Source organism: Artibeus jamaicensis, unplaced genomic scaffold, assembly GCF_021234435.1.
Source record: "Artibeus jamaicensis isolate MK-2021 breed Jamaican fruit bat unplaced genomic scaffold, CSHL_Jam_final contig_402, whole genome shotgun sequence".
Classification (NCBI taxonomy): domain Eukaryota; kingdom Metazoa; phylum Chordata; class Mammalia; order Chiroptera; family Phyllostomidae; genus Artibeus; species Artibeus jamaicensis.
In genome coordinates, this window is record NW_026521818.1 from 18,420,498 (window position 1) to 18,441,879 (window position 21,382).

Consider the following 21,382-nt stretch of genomic DNA (forward strand, 5'->3'; position numbering starts at 1 on the left):
ATATATTGAAAACATTCCCAGATACTTATAAACAATGTTCTTTCTATAATAGGAGTTTCTTTAAAATTCAGTTATCTTATTTATTCTTAGAAGGACAAATTAATTATGCTTCCTTTTTTCAAAAAATGACCTCTAGATAGTACTCTACTGAGTTTTCTTGTTATCACAGAAACAATTAACAAAATATGGAAACCTTTCCTTTTTATAAAAATAAAAATAAGTATAATTTATCTGTAAGTTTAAGAACTCATGAATAAGTAATTTTCAAAAAAGATAAACAGCAAATCTCTGTGAGGTTCATGGTGCCTTCTCAACCTAATATAAAATAATGTATTAAGTAAGTTTTCTACCACACTGTATATTCAAGGTCTGTTTTTATCAAATTAACTGTAAAGTTACATCATGTAGAATTTTGTTTACCTCTGGCTTCAACATCTTGGCTGCACTAGCATGCTGATAAATAATGCAGTGAACAAATTTATCTCTTCTAACCTTGCCTTAGAATGAAACAGATGCTTCTTAAAATGAAACGCTACTTGATTTTTTTCATAAAACATTTTCATAAAGATTGTAATAAATCTCATCCAGTGGCAGCTCATCAAAAAGAATCACTTAGCATATTTCATTGGTGAAACAGAAATAAACAAGCACAATAGGTTAGAACTAACAACTTACAAATGTAAAACAAGTTTTTTGCCCTCCATAACTTGTTTTAATACAGTATTTGTTCCTTCAAAATTTCGGTAGTATCTTCAACAATACTTTCGACAGCATTTTCTGACAAAGAAACTCAGATAGATAGTTTCCAACATATTATCTTATCTGGTCTTGTGTTAGGTGAAAGAACAAGTGTTTCCTAAAGATATGTGGCTTTTAACTTTTCATACAAGTAATAAACTCCAAAGAGACTTCAAAACACCAGTTTAATGAAATTTTATGAAGATTAATAAGTACATTTAAACACTGGATTTTAAAAATTGTAGAGGTTATTCTCCATTTTTTTTCCATTATGGTACCTTCATTATTTTCATTAGGAAACTTCTCAAGACAAAGTATACACTTCCTTCCAATATGTGCATTCTTAATTACAGTAGATGCAAATCCTAACTTTGTTAGTTGTCTTGATAGTTTTGCAATGCAGGGGCTAACTTTAGGGTCAGAATGGATTGTATCAGTATTGTTTTTTTTTAACTCATAAGATGACTAACAAAAAGCTTGTCCTAGAATCCTAGTATTAACTCCTCCATTTCATACGGTTCCCTTGTTCTCACTTGTATAATTAGTGTTCTCTTCAATCTGCATTTTGCTTTTTGTTGTTGCCAGAATCTTTTTAAGCTACCTTTCTTGTTTAATTTGTTGTTGTTGGGGGCTAGTTTAACTGAAACAAATTAATATTCCACAAATTAACTGGACTGGACACATACAAATACAATGCACCATGCTATGGGCAGGTGAGGGCACCAGGTCAAGCCCTCCTTCTTGAGGGAAACCTACTCGTCCCTCAGAACACGGGGCCTTCTGACCTAAAGAACAGGGGAGAGTGTGCAAATGTCAACTCATATATACTAATAAAAATTAATTTTTCTTATTTTCACTGTATTAAAAATAAACAAAAGTTCTAGTATTTTCTCCCCACACCCCAGTGGTTTATTTTGCAATCTAGAGATTATCCAGATCAAGATAATCTCTAGTGCCATTTGCAACTCAAAAATTAAAAATTAATGGATGTTCTCCGTGAAGGGCCCTTGATCGTTATTTGCTCAAAGAACTCCTGGATAATCCCTGAACTTCTGTCTCCTGATAGCTCCAGAGAAACCATCCATCCAAAACCCCACTGAGTGAGGAATGCAGGCAGATTACCTGGGCAAGTTGTCTCCTGCTGGCACCTAGAAGGCAGTCAGGTGGATTCCATGCAGAAGGGTTGGGCGAGGCTCCCAAGTGTCTGTCTCCACGCTAGGCTATAATGACATACCCCTCAGATGGATGGACAGTTTTCAGCCTCAACAGACACTAAAACATGTGACTGTGAGGTGTTGCAAAATTATTCAGCACACACAAATTTCACTAGGAAGGCTTGACAGCTGCAAGTGGGAGGAAAGTGACGGGGTCATGTGTTTTCATGGTTGTTTTTCTGGACAGTTCTATTTTGTGTGGGATGAAGAAACAAATTGTGTTCTCTTATATGGGAGAGAAGAGTTTTCTAAATTTAGAGTCTTTTATCACTTGGATTATTTCCTTTGAATGTGGTTTTCCACAACTGCCGCGCCGAGGGGCAGGAGCTCAGGAAGTCCCGGGTACACGAATGCAGCCAGTGCTAACGAAGTCACGTGCCAGGCAGCAGGCCAGGCAGCCCAGTCCGGCGGCCAAAGCCTATTTCAAGAGTCTGAAAGGACGGTCATAAACATCTAGAAGAAATGATTTGTTGCCCGTAATGAAATCTCTTAAGGCACTAACAACAATAGAGGTAAGTTTTAAAATCAAGAAAGATAGGACCAAAAGTTGATCTCCAGAATTTGTTCAGTCAAATTTCCTCCTTGAGAAAACTAACTTCTCTCTTGTTCTTCGAAAACTCCTACAGAGGAGATTCCAAAGCCTGTAATTCCTTTCAGAGGTCAACCATTCTCACGACCAGAGAGTCTTTCACAAAAGGTAAGGATAACTCCCTCTCAGGAAGTTAACTTGATTGGTTATGTCTGTGTTTGAGGAAAGGGAGGTATAGAGAATATAAAAAAAAAAGTTTTGTTAACAAAAAGAAAGGCAACAAGAAAAATAATCCAATCTAGGTTGTTTTCTGTATTTTAGAGATTCTACCAATATTATCTGTCATCAAAGAAACTAAAGATAAGAAGAAGTTATTTGTATCTCAGTTAAAACTAAAATAGCCTTTCATCAGGCCTTTTAGAAAGTGTCAAGATGGCCCTTAGGAATGAAGTTTTTATTGGTGCTACTTCCTTGTACACAGGTTTATAAGCACTGGTATTATATTTCCTATATGAAAAGGCAGAGGTTACTGACTGTGAATCGTGACTGGATTCCTGTTACATGTTTGCATACTGCATTCCCTGTCTCTATTTTCCTATGAAACTGAATCCTCCACACCCCACCAACCCAAACTGCCCCAACCCTTGCCCCTCAAAAGTCTTGCTTCTTCTCACATGAAACTAACAGCTAGTAACTCTTGGTTACTCTTGCTCAGAATTTGTGATCAGACAAATTGTATCTGAGTTCTTCCATACAACGCAGGTTAAAAAAAAACATCCAAAACAGCAACTTCAGCAGCCAACCTGGTGAGTGCTAACCTTACAATGAAAAGTTACCAACTAGAAAATTTCACATCTTTTTCTCTACAAAAAGGGGGGGAAAAGACAAACAGGCTTGAAAGATGAATAGAATCATATAGTGTTAACACTGGAACAAAATCCATATAAATGATCCAGTTTTCTGCTCCTTTCCCAGGAAAGGATCATAAGGCTCAGGAGGGTGACTGGTAACTCACTGTACTTCCACCTGTAGGCAGAGGCGGAGGCAGCACCAGGCTCAGGGCTCTGACTGGGGTTGAAGCAGAATGGGGGACCTGGCCACCGGGTCACTTACATTGGAATCAAAGAGAAATCTCATTGCAGTAACTGAACTTACATAGCCAGTTTCACAAGGTGGTAAAGAGTTCCATAAGACATAAAAAGATTTGAGTATTTATTAGTTATTCATACATTTTTGAAACTAGAAAAGGGATCTTTCAAAGATTTTCAAAGCAAACATCAGGCACCCCTACACATATTCCAATATTACCCCACCAAGTGACATTCTCTGACAGAGGCCTAGAAAATGAGCTGGGCCAACCCACTTGCTTCACTAGGAGTGAGGAGCAGGCACACCAGTGGTGCAAGACTGCCACAAGACTTGTATTTTCTCCAGGCAGAAGCCAACAGACCTCTTACTGCCCATTAGAAACCACTCCCAGTAGTCTCATTCCAGCAGCTCGTCTGTGGGAGCTGTGCTTCCGACCCCCTTCCCAGCCTCCTGTCCCTGCACCAGGCATAACATCTAGGCTCTGTGTTTATACTACAGAAGGAACAAACACTAAAGCACTGTCAAAGTGCTCTTTCCAGTGAGTCTCCACACCACCTCCTCTCTTGAAATTTATAACCTGCATGAAATAATCCGAGTTCAAAGCAGAGTGTTTTCATCGGCATTAACGACCTCTGAAAACATGAGCCTAGAAAAGGCCTCCAGGGTTCAGGCAATAAAACGATCCAGGCACAATATGTGGATTCCATAAGCCGGGGTACTTTTCTGAAGGACTCTGTGCTGGAAGCGAATGAATACTCAATGCTCTCATGACAGATTCAAATTCAGTCATCTCGGCAGGCCTCCATCTACTCACCCAAGCAACCCCTGGAACTTTGGGCTTGTGTTCAACTGCTTAATCCGGTGTGTGCAGGATGGCTGCTCTCAGAATCCAAGGCCCCCTCTTGGCCTGGCCCCCAAAAATAAGGTATTCTCTTTCATTGGGGCAGACACAGGAGAATGCTGCTTTTCCTCTCTAGCCTTTTATTTAAAAACTAGACTATGCAATCGTACGCAAAAATTAGGTACCTTCTATGGTGAAAAGTCCCACCTGTAAATAATAAATTTTCCTCATATTGCCCCCAAAAAGAAAAAGCAAAGGTAACTGGATCCCTTAAAAATGTTCTTTCCCCCCATATCCCTACCTCACCTGCAAATAGGAAGATAAATACAATTTTTTAAAGGATTTTATTTTTTATTTAAATTTTTTAAATTGAACTTAGTGGGGTGACATTGCTTAATAAAGTTATATAGGTTTCCAGTGTGCAGTTCTATAATTGTGTATTTAGCACCCGAAGTCAGGTTTCCTTCCGTCACCATGTGACCCTCCCTTTACCCTCCTCCACCTCCCCCACGACCTTTCCCTCTGGTAAGCACCATACTGTTTGTTCTCTGTGTCTGTGAGGGGTTTTGTTTTGTTTTTCCTTTTTTGCTTAATTCCTTCACCTTTTCCACCCAGTCCTCAACCAGCCTCCCCTCTGACAGCTGTCAGTCTGTTCTCTGAGATAAATGAGATGTTAAGAGAATTCATTTTTGAATGGTTGCTAATTTATTGTTAGTGATTTCAAACACCAGGTAAATCTATAGATATAGCTCCATGTAGTTGATTACTACTTCCATTTATACTTTTAGAATGTAAAGGTTGCCATTTTAATTGGTATTCAGAGGTCTGCCAATGTGCAAACCCAAGCAGTTCAGCTACTTTACCCACGGGGAAAGTGAGTTATCTAGAAACAAAAGGGATGACAGATTAAAAGGCTATCCTCGCTAATGCTTTTGAATTGGGCTAAAGTTCATTACACCATGTTGAGTCCCTCCACTTCTTAGGATGAACAATGCAGCTGGCGTGGCGAGACATATTGCTTGGGCCTCTAATCTTAGCGGTAACATTTCCTGTCTCATGTTCTACCATCAATAGTGACCTACTTGCTAAACCATGTGATTTTCCAACCGGGGCTTTTGATGCTCACACATGGGAAATACAATTATTTTTATATTTAGCACAAAGTGTAGCCACGAAACATTTCCAATGGTTTCCAGTTCAAGATATCCACATTAGTCTTATTTTGTGGTAATTTTTTTTACTTTGTTATTTAGAAACACAATAATAATAGCCCATTAAAAACAAAGCTTTCACTTTAAAAAAAAAGCAACCTGTGAAAATGCTAGATTATGTTAGTATCTAATAAATTGAAAACCATCTGTCAAAAAGTGAAATAATCATGTCCTAGTTACTTATCTTGTTTGAAGAACTGAACAAAACTGAGTCTGTTGAAAATGATAGGAAACAGTACTGCTTGTATTACTTAGGTTTGAAATCCTTAGAAAAGTGAGAATAACTTATTAGTAAGGATAGAAGAATAGGAAAAAACTAACACTCAGAAATGGAATAGAAGTGTGCCAAAACAGAAAACAACAGGATTTGTTAGTTAAAACTATGGACAAAATAAAACTCACCCCAAATATGCACAATAAGATTATGAATACCTAGCAGGAAAGCCTTACATTACAACAAAAATCTGAGAGTAACTCAGGAAAGTTGATTTACCAGGCAAGGTAAAACTGTCATACATAGTTTTCAAAATTAAGAAGAAAGTCATTGTTGCAAATTTATGTATGTATGTAACATAGCAAATACTGTTCAAAATGTTGTGGGGTTTTTTGGTTTTTTTTTTTGTTAGCTTTCATTCACAAACCCTAACGGGCCTAACACTCTAATGAAGAATACTTGTTCCATGTCACTTATGCATAAGCAAATTCTAATCACTCAACCAAATCTCCAAAACAGATGTCAGGAGCCTGCAATACACCTATTTATGTGAATTTCCAAAACTCTGTGGCTACACCGGCTCAAAAGCAGCTGCTTCTGTGAATCATAAAGAACCTTTCAAAGCACAGTGTTCATACATGGAAAAGGCACATGTTCTACTTTGCCTCTGCCAAGGAAACCTCACTGCCACCCCCTCACCCCAAGCACTTAGGAACTATTCCAGCCATGTGCATACCCAGTAGGGATTCTTTCTCATTGTTACTGCTTTTACTATACATTTCCCATAACCTCATGCTGTTTCCCACCCACACAGCTTAGCAAGAAAGAAAAAAAAAGGTCTTTCTGAGCCTTAAAAGGCCCAATCTACTGCACATGAAAACTACCCTTGCCTGTTAAAGGCAGGCTCTCAAGAGCTTACATAGACCATGCACCTGTCCAACTTAATAATGATACACTGATCCAGCTCTTTAATTACCGATCTTATTGCCACCAGGGTCTTGATGGGTTCTCACCAAGTCATATACCCCTATCTACCCAAGTTATAAAGTGAGGAAGGTCCCTGCCAAAATACTCAGGAAGAAAGTACAATATGAACATCAAAACATCCTTTTTCCTTTCAGAGTTCTCCCTTCAGTTTTTTTTCTGACTTGTTGCTGATACAAAACATAAAAACAATCTGGAAGGAACCAGGTTAAAAATTATTCTCAAATATGGATGTATTCTACTCACCTTAAAATTTAGATCTGCTTTCAGCAATCTGATACAGGGGATTTAGCTGAGAAGTACATTTCATAGGTGTACGACATTTCAGTAGGTGGTTCTAACAGGTTTCTGTGATAGTGGGGACCCGAGAAGGCAGAAGAGTGTCAACTGGGTTTAGACTGATAATCTGTGCAGAGAAAGACTCCGCAACTCGAAAGGCCACCTGGGACAGGACCCAGGACAGTGGAGCAGCCAGGGGGGAAATGTGACATTTTGTCAAAGTTGAAATGATGATTTATTTAGTTGAGTGGTAAAGTCACACAACAAACCTCAAAAAAAAAAACCAAAAAAAAAAACAAAGGCTCACAAGCCATCCTCAGATTGACAGGGAAAGAATTAACATGTACTCTAGGGGAAATAGTCCCAAGTTAAATGCTAGAGAAAGGGGACTTCAGAGCAGGGTGTTCAGCTTCATTTGTCAATTCCTTTCCAATGAACATGTGAGGTAAAGCTATTTTTCAATTTTCACCTTTATAATGTCCTCAGAATAATTGAGTTCTAAGAACAAATCATTGTAGTAGATATGTGAGTTCAAATGAAAAATAATTTGTAAGCAGAGAAAATAGTTTTATTTTAGGTGAATTTGCTATTGCAAATTATCATGCAATTATAATTCTGCTAACTTATAATTTATCTTTTTAAGGACTTATACCCAAATAAAGGAGCTGGCATCCTTAAAACTGTAATCAACATAAAAACTAAAGTTAAATTAAGTGTTACTCAAATTTCCCTCTTGTACCAAGCTCTTCGAGCTCATGTAATTCTACTGTAGTAAATCTATCTTTTCTCTAAATAACTTTGATATCTCTATCTTATTTTGCCCTCAAAGAGAGACAGAAAAGCAGAATTTTGTTATTTTCAAGTTTTATAGGAAAAAAAGCTCAAATACATATACTCAGCTTAAATGACAGTCGGCATTCCACTTTAGTAGGGATGCCTTACATCCCACTGTAAGTAATAAAGATTGAATTATTAATTGACTGAATTAATGTCAATGGACTGACTGAATTAATGTCAAAACTTCTACATATGCATTTCTTCATTAACTTGCTTGCTTGTTCATTCATTTTACGAATACAGCCAGGGTCTCTGCCCTCATGGAACTTATCTATGAGAGGAGGAGAAAGGCAAAGCCAGGTACACAAAATAGGATTGTGACAAGCACCATGAAGAACATGAAAATAGGGGAGAAAAAGAGACCTGGGGTTGGCAGTGGGGGCCTCCTAAACAGATCAGATGGGATAGTCCTGAGAGGTGCCTGTGATGAGGAGCCCTTAATGGAAAAGATATAGCCAGACAAACTGAATGTGTGATCCAATCGGAGGGAACGGGGTCAGAGGTGGGAATGGAACTGGCTTATCAAAAAAACAACAGGAAGCTAGTTTGATTGGAATGAGGCAAGACGGTAAGTAATGAGGTCAAGAGATGGGCAGGGCTCAGCCACTTAGGCCTTGTAGTAGTCTTGGGACTATTTTGTAAGGCAAAGGGAAGCCATGGAAAGTAGAAAGGGGCCATGAGCAGGTGAACCTGAGCCTAAATCCTAGCTTACTCACACAGGAGCCATGGGACTTAAGCAAATTACTAGCTCCTCTTGGATGCCAAGGGCCTAATTTATAAAAGAGCACTAAATAAATAATGGCCAGTTACAATCAACAGTAATTACTATTATTTTTTAAAGAATGTTATTTATTTATTTTTAGAGAGAGGGAAAGAGAGGGAGAGAAATATCAATGTATTAGAGAAGCATCAATCTGTTGCCTCTCATACACCCCCAACCAGGGACCTGACCTGCAACCTTTGTTTGTGGGATGACACCCAATGCACTGAGCCATACCAGTCAGGGCAGTAATTATCATTATTGTTAACGCTGTGATATGTAAATAAAAATGAAATGACAGTTTTACATTCCAGTAGACCTATGCTGCAAAATAACATATCAGAAATATAGAATTATTGAGAAATAAGCAAATTATCTTAATCTTTTATACTCGATAAAGATCATTTACTTAGAGAGTACGAATAGATATAAATTAATACATTCAGATTCATTAGGGTTTATTGTGGTTCTAATCAGAATAATTATTGATCTTGGTTCATTTCTCTGCCCTTAATTAGTCTTCACTATGGCTTTTTTCTCCCTGTCAAATTAGCATTAACATTTTGTGTCCAGGAATGTGTAGCTCATGTAGTTCATGGTACCAACCAACTACACAGCAGTCAGAAGGGGAATTTCGCAGTTACTTTCCAAGTCACGAAATGTAGTAGACACTTACAATTGCCTGCTGACATCTATTGCCCCCTCACTCCCACATACATATTAGGTTGGCCAAAAAGTTCATTTGATTTTTTCTATAAGGTGGCTCTAGTAGCACTTAGTTCTTTAACTTCATTCAAAAAGTTTTGTTAGATTGTATTGTGACCACTGTTATACCAGTGTGACTTTAAGAAAAAAAACTTATCAAAATCGGTGAATTTTTGTGTAGCCATTTTAAGACTTAAGATGGAAGAAGATATGCAACATTTTTGGCATATTATGCATTATTATTTCAAGAAAGGTGAAAATGCAACTGCAACACAGAAAATGATTTGTGCAGTGTATGGTGAAGGTGCTGTGACAGATCGAACATACCAGAAGTGGTTTGTGAAGTTCTGGGCTGAAGATCTTTCACTGGATGGTACTCTGTGGTCAGGTAGATGAGTTGAAGTAGATAGCGAACAAATCCAGACATTAACTGAGAATAATCGATGTTATACTGCGTGGGAGCTAGCCGCCATACTCAAAATATCCATATCAATAAAGTTATTGGTAAAAATTAAAACATGTCTTTTATTTTACTGACACAACCATATGGACTTTTTGGCCAACCCAATAGTTCTTTCCTACTAACAGAATCCTGAGTTTGTTCAAATTCACCTCCTTTCTCCCTCAGGCAATGATGGTCACTCTTCTCACTAGTGACCAATTTAGAGATGGGCATGAGATCCTGTTCTGATCAATGAGAAAGACAAGAGAGGTCTACTCAGATTCTTCTTAGTCATGTTTTCATATCCTTCAAAAAGAGACCTGGAAGGAGGTATCCCTTTTCTGTGCTCTAGATATTGACAGGCCTGCCAGTGACATCTGAATGACCACGGCCATCTTGCAAACAAGAAAAGAACCAGTCTGAGGGTGAAGTGGTCCCTGAGGACAACAGAGGCAGAGAGATGAGAGGCACCTGTATCCTTGATGATAACATTGTGCCGCCAAATCAAACAATCCCGCCATGGGCCCTACTTCCCACATAGATAATACACTTGTCTTACTGCTAATGTTAGTTTGAATTGGGGTCTTGTGTTTTGTGCAGAAGGTCTCCTAGCAGGGAATTTCCATTCAACAACATCACTTTTTTTTTTTTTGTGGGTCTCTGGGATGGTCTAGGAATGGAACTAGGATTTCTGACTTTAGCTCAGTAAACTCCAACAATCATGGATATGGGATGATACAGAATTTTAACTGACAACACTGGAACAGTCAACCAGAAGAGCCCAAGAGGAAAACACCCTAGAAATCACAGCCAGAAGATGGTACTTTGGCATAGATAGCTGGTACCAAATGGTCTCTCTATCTTTAGCCTTCTCTGTCTGTTTAAAAACATTGACTTTCACCTCCTGCTTGCCTAGGACACCTGTTCCTCCCCTTCCCAATACCTAAGTGAAGTACACCATTCACTGGTCTTTTGTTTTAGAAGGCTACCAATTGTGAGGCCTTATCCAATTACAAGAATTTCAACAGAGACCGAGTAGGACTAGCACAGATCCCAGGCACAGGGCAGATGTAAAGGAAGTAGAAGCAGCTTCACATTCCACTGGTACAAGAGGATTAAGGGGCAGAAGCGCTCCAGAGCAGAGGTGCAATATTGTAATTTGTAGTCAGGAGGCAGACATGCCTGAAAAAAAGGAGGGAAACACCATGATCGTCAAAGGACAATGCCTGTGTTTCCTTTTTTCAGCTATGTAGAATTATTTTAAAGTTGAAAATATTAGGGACCAATAAAAGACAATACCCATCTTACCAAAGAAAGCACAGATAGTAACTGACTGTGGAAGAAAGGGATGGAATGGAACTACTATTTGGAGACCTGCCTGTGGGGGTTGGGAATGAAGTAAACGAAAGACTATCTAAATGTCTAATGGTTTGCAATAGGCAAAAAAAGCAGTATGGCTCGAAACTAAATTAACCATTCCAGTCTTATAAGCATTTCCCCACTGGAAAATTATAGAATTATAAATTTAGCACATAATGGAGAGCAGGAAATGTAATGCACACAGATTTCATAATTTTGTATAGTATTTGAAAAAACACTACTTAGAAGATGGGGTGAACATTATAATGGGAAAATTTTCTAAGAGACCATAATTAAAGCAGGATATAAATGGTGCCTTAGTTCTTGAAAGGGTCACCATCAGAATTCCACTTAGTGTCTTCATTACTAATCTACAGTGAAAACGGAAATTCATTCAGTGTGACGCTGCTACCCTGTGAGATGTTGTCAGGGGGTAGGAAAGTGCTAGAAGAACGTCTGGAGAGGTGAGAAACAACCCAGCTCAAAGAGGTAGATCATGAAAAGAAACCTGAAATACCAAAAATAAATAAAATAACTGTAGGAGAGAAAACTAACTCTCACTGGAAATAATTCTAAAGGGAAAGAAAGAAGTGACAACTATAGACAATTGCTACAAGGCAATAAACCCAAGAGACACAAGCCAGGGTTAATTAGAACAACAAAGAAGACCTTACCAAGGAAAGGTACATCAATCTACATCACAGGTGGCACACACAAGGCCCGCAAGCTGAATCTGGCCCTCCACCTTATTTTATCCGGCCTGGCACCTTTTTCTACCTGGCAACAGTGACAAGCTCTCACTTGACTGTTAAGGAGCAGTTACATTTACACAGTCCCACAATTACATTCGGCCCTTAGAAGACAACCTGGAGGCCGATGTGGCCCCTGGTGAAAATGAGTTTGACACCCCTGATCTACGTGCTCTGTTTTTAAAGAAATCAAGAGTAGCCCTGCCCTTCCGTTTCCCATTCTGCGGGTACCCATTTGGTTTCTGTAGAAAGCATCCTCTCCTTGGTTGTGATGAATATTTCTTGCTAGTAGAGACTTGTGATCTTGTTTCTTAATGATTAAAATGACACAGGAGGTGGTAAGAATGAATAGGAGGGTAAGGGGGGTGCCTGGCAAGCGTGGTAAGGCTGGTAAAAACTGAGGTTATGTGAGGCTAATTACTTTCACACTGCACAAGGCTGCCAGAACATGCAATATTCTGGAGAGGAGAAGCCACCTTATTGTCATCTTTTTCTTGGCATCAGAAAAATACACTAGAATGCTGTAAGAAAGTCCTTTGAAAATGTCCAAAAGTGCACTTTCTTTCTCGGGGATAAGATTAACTGTAATACTGATCACGACAGAGTTTTCCTGAAGCAGAGTTCTTACCAGAACAGGAGGAGAATGTGAAAGAAAGGAAAACGTTGCTGGAGGGTGGGGCTCAATGAAGAAGAAAAGTTGAAACTAGGGAAACGTATGTTAAGGATGAGAACTTTTCGTGAGAATCTTTGTGTGACATACTCACAAAGTATAAGAGGAAGATTTGGTATTTGGGACACCTAAAAGCAAACGTGAGAAAATGCACCACAGGGACAACAGCCGCTGAATGGAGGGAAGAGGGTAAGCACTATATTCGTATTCCACAGACCTTTGCTACTAACCCTCACCGGGGCCTCCCTCCAGTCCTCCCAGGCCCCAGCTCCGAGGTGAAAGCAGAAGCCCTGGACTTGCAGGAACAGGTGCTCCTGACTTACAAGATCCAGAAGAAACCAGTGTTTGAGTCCATGACCTAATCCTGGGTTGCTCATCTTCTTCTTTGTTGCCTTGGACATCTATATAACTTTTAGCGGTAATCACTGAATTTTCTAATGATATTTTCTTGGCAGATATGAGAAGAAAGCACCTATTTAAGTGAAGCTTGGTCTCCCAGATGAGACAGAAAATAGGGGTCCTTGATCTCTTATAGTAATTTAGAGCCTGCGGAGACCTACAAAAAAGACTATCCTAATGGCCTCGGCCTCAGGCGGTTATACTTAATTCAAGCAGATCCATAAACTTCACCTGGACACACGATCTGTACACGACCTCGGCGACCCAGTCCTGAGTAAGAACTGGTGCTTACCTAAGCCATCAGATTATGTCATAAAAATGACTATGTAGGGAGCACTTCCTGAACAAAAGGGGATTTATAAATGAAAAGCATTATGAAAGTTAAAGTTAGTCTCTGAAATAAAAATCTGCTGGATTTTTAATTTTTCAAAAAGCTTCATGTAACAGATGTCACGTCCCCGTTATGCTGAGCCTTGGATATTAGCAGCCTCTGGGCTCTGCACCGTCTTGCTCCTCCAAGGCCCCCAACCCTCCCACAGCCACAGCTAGCTAGTGACCTCCACGAGGTGGGGAAAGGCCAAGCCATCTGAGATTTCAAAAGATACGAGAGTGAGGATGTTCCATGTGTCAAAGTGGGGCCCACGGGTTAGCTGCCTCTTCAAGGGATATGGGGGTAAAAAAAGCACCAGGGGAGGAGGACTGGGCTCGGGAGAGAGTTGAAGGTATCCTTGATGAAGACACAACCGCAAGGTGGTGAGAGAAGGAGGCAAGGCAGGAAGAAAGCAGAGGGACTTTGAAGATGAGGAGGCAGGAATAGATGATACAAGAAGTGCTGAAATTGGTGCTGAAATTGAAAGTCTGGCACTGGGATTCAGTTATTGCTACCATTCAAACTTTTGGTGAATAGCTTTGCCATATTCTTTTAAGGCCTTGCAAGTGTTCGCTTGAAATTCTATAGTGCACTTAGATCTACTTCCTGAGAAGCTACAGGATGAAAGGTGTGGTCTCTGCCCTTTAAGGAGCTCCCTGTCCAGAGGAGGTAAAGGCTCTGCTGGCAATATACAAGCAGGCCAATGACGGACATGGAAAACCTTCCCACAGATGTTAACACTTAAACGGCATTTTGAGTTTACTAAGCAGAGAAGAGGTACTACCCATGATAGATACTCTATCACTATTTATTAATTAATTTAAGTTCATTCTGATTTGTAATGATTATCTTGAAGATGGTTAAAGGACTGGGAGCTAGTTCTCATCACCCAAATTATCAGTTAAGTAGATCTATTTATTTTAGTGTCTAGGAGTATAATCTGAAAAAATACCTTAATTTTGGATGAGGTGGGGAGTGCGCTCATGATCTTTCTAATTACAAGGCTTCTTTTTCTTTTTAATTTGATTTTTGAGAGAGAAGGGAAGGGGCAGGGAAAGAGAGAAAGATAGGACAAGAAAGATGGGGGTGGTGAGGAGAGATCAGTTTGCTGTTCTGCCCATTTATGCATTGATGGGTTGCTTCTTGTAGTGCCCTGATGGGAAAACAAACCTGCAACCTTTACACATCAGGATGACACCCTAACCAACAGAGCTAACTGGCCAGGGCCTATGAGGCATCTTCTTGTTCAACTAATTTCAGAGTAAAGTGTTTTAAAAGCTTTTGAAAAGATCACGATTTTGCTCACTTAAAATATGTGTGTGTGTTTTAGCATAAAATATACTTGGCAGCTGCTAACATAATTGGATGGCTACGCCTTGCAAAAACTTGATTTCTTTTTAATCAAATTTTTAGAACCATACTGGGTTTCTTGCCAGTGCTGCAATAGTGAGCAATAAATACATCATTAGATTAATGGTGTTCTAATGATGGATTGCTTAAAAGATAGCTCCAGCCAAGAAGAATAAGCCCAGAAGTCTCATTGTGCAAAGATTAATAAAATATTGTTTAAAACATAGATACTGTTTTAAATACAACAGGGAAGAACACAGCAAAATAGAAAGGTACAGTCATGGGTTTATAATGTAGCACAGTGATATTGATCACGGGTTTTCCTAAGTACTCTGGAGCAGCCACACTATTTTATATGCCTCTGATTAGACCCAGAGATGAGAAGGAAAAAGTTATAAAAAAAGAAACTAACCAGAGGAAGGCCTGCTGCTATAATAAATTATTTAATGCAAGCAGGGCAAGTGGGTTGTGAAGACAATATAAAACAGAATCAATGCCCCCAAGAATCCCCAAACCATCAGCACCTTTATAAATTTCTTACCACCCTGTCTGGCATTTTGCTGGAGGTATTTTTTTCCCACCACTCTCCCCATCCCATCCCACCCCTGACCCTTGACTTTTTGCCAACTCTTTTCTCAGTGCTTAACATTTGCTTTTCTTCTGTAACCCAGGATGCTGTCTTCAGTCATTTCCCAGCCTGCCCCAGAAGTGTGTCTGTAAGGTCACAGATGAGTGCATCTGTCACTTCATTCATCTGGAACTTAAATTTCCCACGGAAACTGTAAGCTGGGCATATCTAACGTGATACACTTATCAACATGACTTTAATATTACCCTTTTTACTTTTTCTTACTATTGTTATAGTTAAATCCACAAAGTTAAAGCTAGTGTAAAACTTCTACAGCTCAATGCCTGTTCTATATTAGAAGATGTTACTGGACACGAGAAACCAAAGCGAAGGTAAGAGTTTGAGGAGAATTTTGGAGGAGAACTGTGGCTAAAATTTTAATATTAGGAGCTGTTACAAGGGTAGACTGACTTGACAGTGAATTTTTTATAAGTAGATTTTGCTGTGGATGAAACAAAACAAAACAAAACAAAAAACAATAACAACCCTCCCCACAAGACCAGAATTGCAAAATTGTGGCTTAGAAGCTTGCAATGACCTACGACCCAGTTCCAAGAAAAGTAGCATTCTACTGTCATTTTTAACTAGGCACAAATTAGTCCCGTTGTATAATCAGGGGCTGAGATTTCACCTTAGGCTTTTAAAATTTTCTAGGTCCTTCCAATCATACAGAAGCTGGGCAAGTGAAATAAATATAAGCAACTCTATCCTGCCAGCCTAAAAACATTATTAGCAACATGACTCAACAGACAAACAGTACAGGTCTAAAATATTGGTCAAAAAAAAATTCTACGTATAGGCTTTTCTGCCATTGTGTTCTATGACCTTTAGCAAATTATTTGCCATTGTGGGTCAAGGCCGGCTGGTTAAGGTCAGGGTCATTGAACCAATTATCGTATATGGTAGTAAGCTTTCTAAAGGAAATTGTTCCAAGGTCATATTCAATATAAGAAAATGCTGAAACTCTGTAGATGGTATAAATGACTAAGAATAACTTTATTATCTCACCATGATGCTAAATAACAACAATACAAAACACAAGGCCAACTTCTCAGTTATTGGTGTCATCTTTGAATGTGAAAGACAGGATCTAAATATTATTATCCTTTTGTGGTTGCTGTTTGCTCATCTGTAACAAAGTGGGGGAAAAACAATCATCATACTCAAAGGATTGTTAAGATAAGTGACCTATAAACATGCCTGCCAAGTGCTCCTTAAAAGAGAAATTGCTCTGTAAAAATCCTGTAATGGTGCAGTGGCCTGGAACAACCCAAGCTCAGTTTCCCATCTTACCCACATCCTTTTGCCATCAGAGAAGTAAATATTCTGGGTACTGTTGACCTCTGAGAAGTCATTAGTGTTTTAGATATTTAGATGGTAGAAAGAGTGAAGGACATAACTTCTCATAAATTCTTTCTCTTTTAAACCTTATCTAGGAGTCTTAAACTGAGGATTATGCCAGTCTGAAATGGGAGAACAGAATTCAAACATCGATATCACACTATACATAAAAAAACAAATAGCCAATAATTAATAAATCAAAATTCACACTGGTTTGAAAAGAGAGATTACGATCAATTCTGCTGAGATGCTGAGAAAATCTATGTACCCAATTCATTGGACATCTTCTAAGATGACTTTCTGGAAATAAGACTCGCTGGCCCTCTGGGTGGTTGGCTTGGGACACTCCTGAGAGAGGGGCAAACCAGCTACAGCTTTCCAAGAAGATCTTTGATCTCAGGTAAGTCAGTACCAGCCCTGCTGAGGTTCTAGCCCCCTCAAAGTGTCAAAGGTGGCCCCTAAGGAGTAGGATTCTTTTACCCTCCAAGGAGAAATGCCCAGCAATGTGAGTTGGGACTGGCAAAGTCACCCCAAAGCACCCCAAGGACCCACTAGACTTGAAGTAGAGAATAGAAGGACTAAGACTGGGACAGGGTCTCAAATTACCTTGCTTCCCCAGACTTCCTTAGAATTGGAGCTAACCTAGAATAAGGATGACCTAGGCTTCCAAAACACTTCTGAACATAGGACAAAAGGCACCATTGTTGAGGACCGAGAACTAAAGCATTGACCATAAATTTCATAAGGCCAGTAAATACCACCTGGACATTTTGGAAAAAAATACTTGTTAAATCAACTTACAGACTATATAGTTTTTTTATATCAAGAATCGCCTGGGGGTGCTTGTTAAAAATGTAGATTCCTAAGTCCCACCCCAGACTGGAATCCTACAGACTGAAATCCAGCCTGTGAAATGAATTTCTAAGGAACAACCCAGTTGACTCAGATGATCCATATCAAGACAAGAGAATTATTATGACCATGTAATTTAAAGACACTCACAGATTAGGGATTTGCATATTTTCCCCAAAATGTTTAAGTACCATAAAAATAAAAACAATACTTCTTGAGATGACTTCTTAAGAATCACTGCAGTTTATTCTGCATCATATAATGAACACCATTATTAAAATACAATTATGAGCACAAAATTATTGGGAAATATCAACCATGCTTCACAAAAATATTGGCTTTATTTTGTCACCCAAAATAATTATGCTATTAAAGGAATTTATAGATTTTTAAAGTATCAGTAATTTGGCTGCAGAAATTTATTAAGCTGTTAAACCACTCCCATATCCTTTAACTCATCCGAATTTTTGTGATAAAGGTTTTTAATTATTTTTTAAACTATAAGTTGTGAACTCTCGCAACTAGCGATTAGGCTGACTATGAATTTATATCCAAGTTATAAATTCCTAAAAATATGTTTTATCAGGATTACTAAGGCAGTCTTAGCTCTAGAAGATTAAATAGCCTCTACTATATAGTTCAGTTTACTTCTATTAAGGATTTTTTTTTTGGTGCAAAACAATTCAGTTGTAACGCATTCTCTTACGAAGCAAAAGAACACATGAAATACATGCTACTGCAAAGCAGTAAACCAGTGTTGCATGGTGATGTGACAAGCAGCACATTTCTTTTCTAGAGGGATTTTCTTCCTCCTGTAAACTCCCCGTCCCCAAATCATGGCTATTATATTTTCACAAATTGTAGTTTGCCATTTCTGAAGAGTCAAGCACTCTTTTTCTTCCTCATCCAAATCACAAGTTCAGGCTGAATATTGAATCAAAATAGAACTTGAGATGCAGGCTTTGTTGCAGCGTGTTGTTTCTGCTAAGGGTTGCCCCTACCCGTGCTCCCTGCTAGGGCTTGCACTGAAGTGTGCATGTTCTGTTTTAACAGATGGGTCAGCTGGCAGCTGCTGGTCTGTAAAACAGGAACGGGAAATCTACACTGAGTGGTACTGAACTGCATGCTCATAAAGTTCATGGACATACACTGACCCAGACAGACCAGGCAGATCCAGACATGCTTACACGCACTCATTATTTACCCCACAGATCAGAGGTTCATATCTCCACCCAAGGGACGTTCAAGGTTGTTTCTCTCTCCATATACTTCTACTTCATTCACCTGTCATTTTATGCACATGCACATGTATGTACACACACATGCACATCTACATATGCATATACACACATGGATAACTGTATACCTCAATATTTTGATATATTTTCAAAGATCAGAATATTCCCAAATTCTGTGCCCATCTCCAACTTCAGCTCTCATTCACATCAAATAAGAATTGTAAGAAAATATTGTACTCAATTCTATTTACTCACACAAATAAAAGACATGTATGTAACTGCCCTCAAAAAAACAGCTGCTTTTACTCCAGATCATTAAGATTTTTAAAAATCTATCCCAGATTGAATCACAAATGAAGTGTCAGGTTTAACCTTAAATCCTGTTGTCAGTTCTTGTCACAACTTCATCACTTAAACACACAGGTGCTCAAAGCAAACACCAACTGACCAGCCTCGTGTTTCATTTCACGGTCTGGCCTTGTATTCTCTGGGGCTCCCGGCACCGGGACAGACAGTAGCTCCCCCCTGGTTCTAACGAAGTCTTCGGACACACTTTGCAGGTGATGTGGATTCAAGTGCTAGTAGAAAGTAATGACTTTCCAAAGTTTAATATCTGTGCTGTCATTTCCTTTCAGTAACTTTAAAGGACTGAAGCCCCAGCTGCGGAACCTTGCTGGTCACTTTAGTTCTCTGACTGCTATAGACCCAACCTGAACCGGATGATCGCTTGCTCAGGCTATTGATCAGTCGCAGACGCGAGGTTATCTTAGCGCACCGCCTCCAGCGCGGGTTTATTTTTCAGCAACCCATCCGCAAGCCGTCTAGGAACCTGGGCACAGAGGCTGCCCCCAGCGCGCGTGTCGCCGCCGCAGAGAGCCAGGGGACGTGTCCCTTGGCCCACCTAGTGATGGCAATTACAACACGCCAAGTTCGTGGGAACGCAGAGTCGTGTCCCGAGCCGAGTTGCGACGCTTTGAAACAAGAAGTACGGGAGTAGGGACTCTGACGAGAACTAAATTCTTCCCAGCCCTGTCCTCCCCCCAGCGGCCACCCTAGGACCGACGGACCGACTGACCGACTAGCGCCAGGACGCTTCCAGTTCCCCAGCTAGACGAACAGCTCCGAGAGGAGCCTCTCGCTTGCGCGCCGCCACTCACCCTCGTCGTGGAGTCCCGATCGCAAACCAACGCTTCTGCTGCGGGTCCTGAATCCCAAGTTGTCCCTAAACAGCGATCGCTCTCTCGTCAGTGGACCGGGGCACATCGGCTCAGGCAGGCACCTCAGAGGGAACACGACCAGCCCCGCGGCCACCCGCTTCGGCAGCGGCCGGGAGCGCTCTGACAATTCCTGAACCTGCTCAGCGAATGAGGCGGACAGCCTGGCTGAGCAGACCCGGCTCCGCCGGCTCCGGAGGGAGGCGGGACCGGACAGTGGGGGGGGAGGAGCCAGGCTGGGCCGGCCCCAAGGGGCGGGGCACCTACCACGTGACTGGTGGATTCCGCAGCCAATCGTAGTGGCCCCAGGGCTGGTGGCTGCCGGGGGCGGTGACGAGCTTCGGACTCCGCCCCGCCGCCACGGTCCAATAGCCGCAGCCCAGGGCTGAAGGGGAGAGGCTGCTGCGGCGGGCAAGTTGGTTGTGGTAAGAGGGGCCGGGGACGTAGGTGAGGCTGCGGCGGGACCCGGGCGCCTCCTGAGGGAAGTAGCAGTTCCGGAAGGCTGAGAGTGGCCTGGAGCCGCTGTGAATCTTTGTGCTGTGGAGAAAGAAACCCAACCGCAGCGCGGGCTGGGACGTGATAGACAACGCCCACACTTGGCGCCTGCAGCAGGCGCGGAACTTTGGCGGCTTCAAAGCATCCCCAGCAGTCGGGGGAAACCCACACCCAAAGAGGGTGAGTCCCGTGCGAGGTCACCTAACCGCCGGCGAAGGCCTGGGCCCGGAAGTGGGGGCCCAGGGCTCCCTGGAAAACGTTCTGATTTCGGTCTGGTGGTTATTCCCAAAACAAAACTCTGACACCTCCAACCTCTAGGCAAGTTCATCACACTCCCGCTCCTCGCCCCTGCCCTCCACACCGCGTGCAGCGGGGACCTGACTGGGCGCCTAGCTCCCCTTCTGGATCCAGAGTTCCCGGGCACTTTTGTCCCTTGGGGGAAAGGGAGGCTAGGGCACTCACAGTGCCGGAACTCGTGAGACCCTCCCTGCGGCCCGGCTGCCCTGCGGGGTGGCCACCGCTGAGGTGGCTCCTACTGCTCTCCCTTGGGCCCCCCGTGGGGCCAGAACTGTCCATCTTCGAAGTCAGGAACGCCGCCGAGCGTCACATTTGTCCGACTCTGCATGTTCTCGCCCCTTTCCCCTTCGAAAGTCCCTGGATCTAGCTCAGAGACCTCTGTGGTGGCGGGCTTGGGGGCAGCCTGAGCTCGCTGGGTCCGATGCCACTGAATAGCCCCAGAAGATGGCTTTGTGGGTTCGGCCCCTCTGATTGCCAGGCCTGGTTTTTAGCCCTTACCTTGGCCGCAGCACACATACGGAGATGTGGGTATAGTCAAAAAGCAAAGGGTTGGCTGTTGTTTTCCAGGCTGAGGCCT

General features: G+C 41.2%; 1 protein-coding gene and 2 long non-coding RNA genes across 4 annotated transcripts in view; 2 read left to right on the forward strand and 1 right to left on the reverse strand.

Moving 5' to 3' along the window:
- Positions 1–20,175, reverse strand: part of MARCHF3 (membrane associated ring-CH-type finger 3) — a 140,836-nt gene extending 120,661 nt beyond the window's left edge. Inside the window, exon 1 of one of the 2 annotated variants that reach the window (XM_037138219.2) lies at positions 19,957–20,175. The gene's annotated coding sequence lies outside the window, so the exon portion shown is untranslated. Of the gene's footprint in view, positions 1–1,860; positions 2,649–19,956 lie in introns of those variants that run through there. The other variant, XM_053665336.1, reaches the window with a different exon arrangement.
- LOC128627458 (uncharacterized) lies at positions 2,587–16,868 on the forward strand. The gene is made up of 3 exons (XR_008391631.1): positions 2,587–2,649; positions 15,605–15,700; positions 16,805–16,868. It is a non-coding gene; the product is annotated as an uncharacterized LOC128627458 (long non-coding RNA).
- Positions 20,176–20,221: 46 nt separating the features above from the next.
- LOC119043999 (uncharacterized) overlaps positions 20,222–21,382 on the forward strand; it is a 69,792-nt gene continuing 68,631 nt past the window's right edge. Inside the window, exon 1 of the long non-coding RNA XR_005081531.2 lies at positions 20,222–20,688. This is a non-coding gene — a long non-coding RNA (uncharacterized LOC119043999). The remainder of the gene's footprint in view (positions 20,689–21,382) is intronic.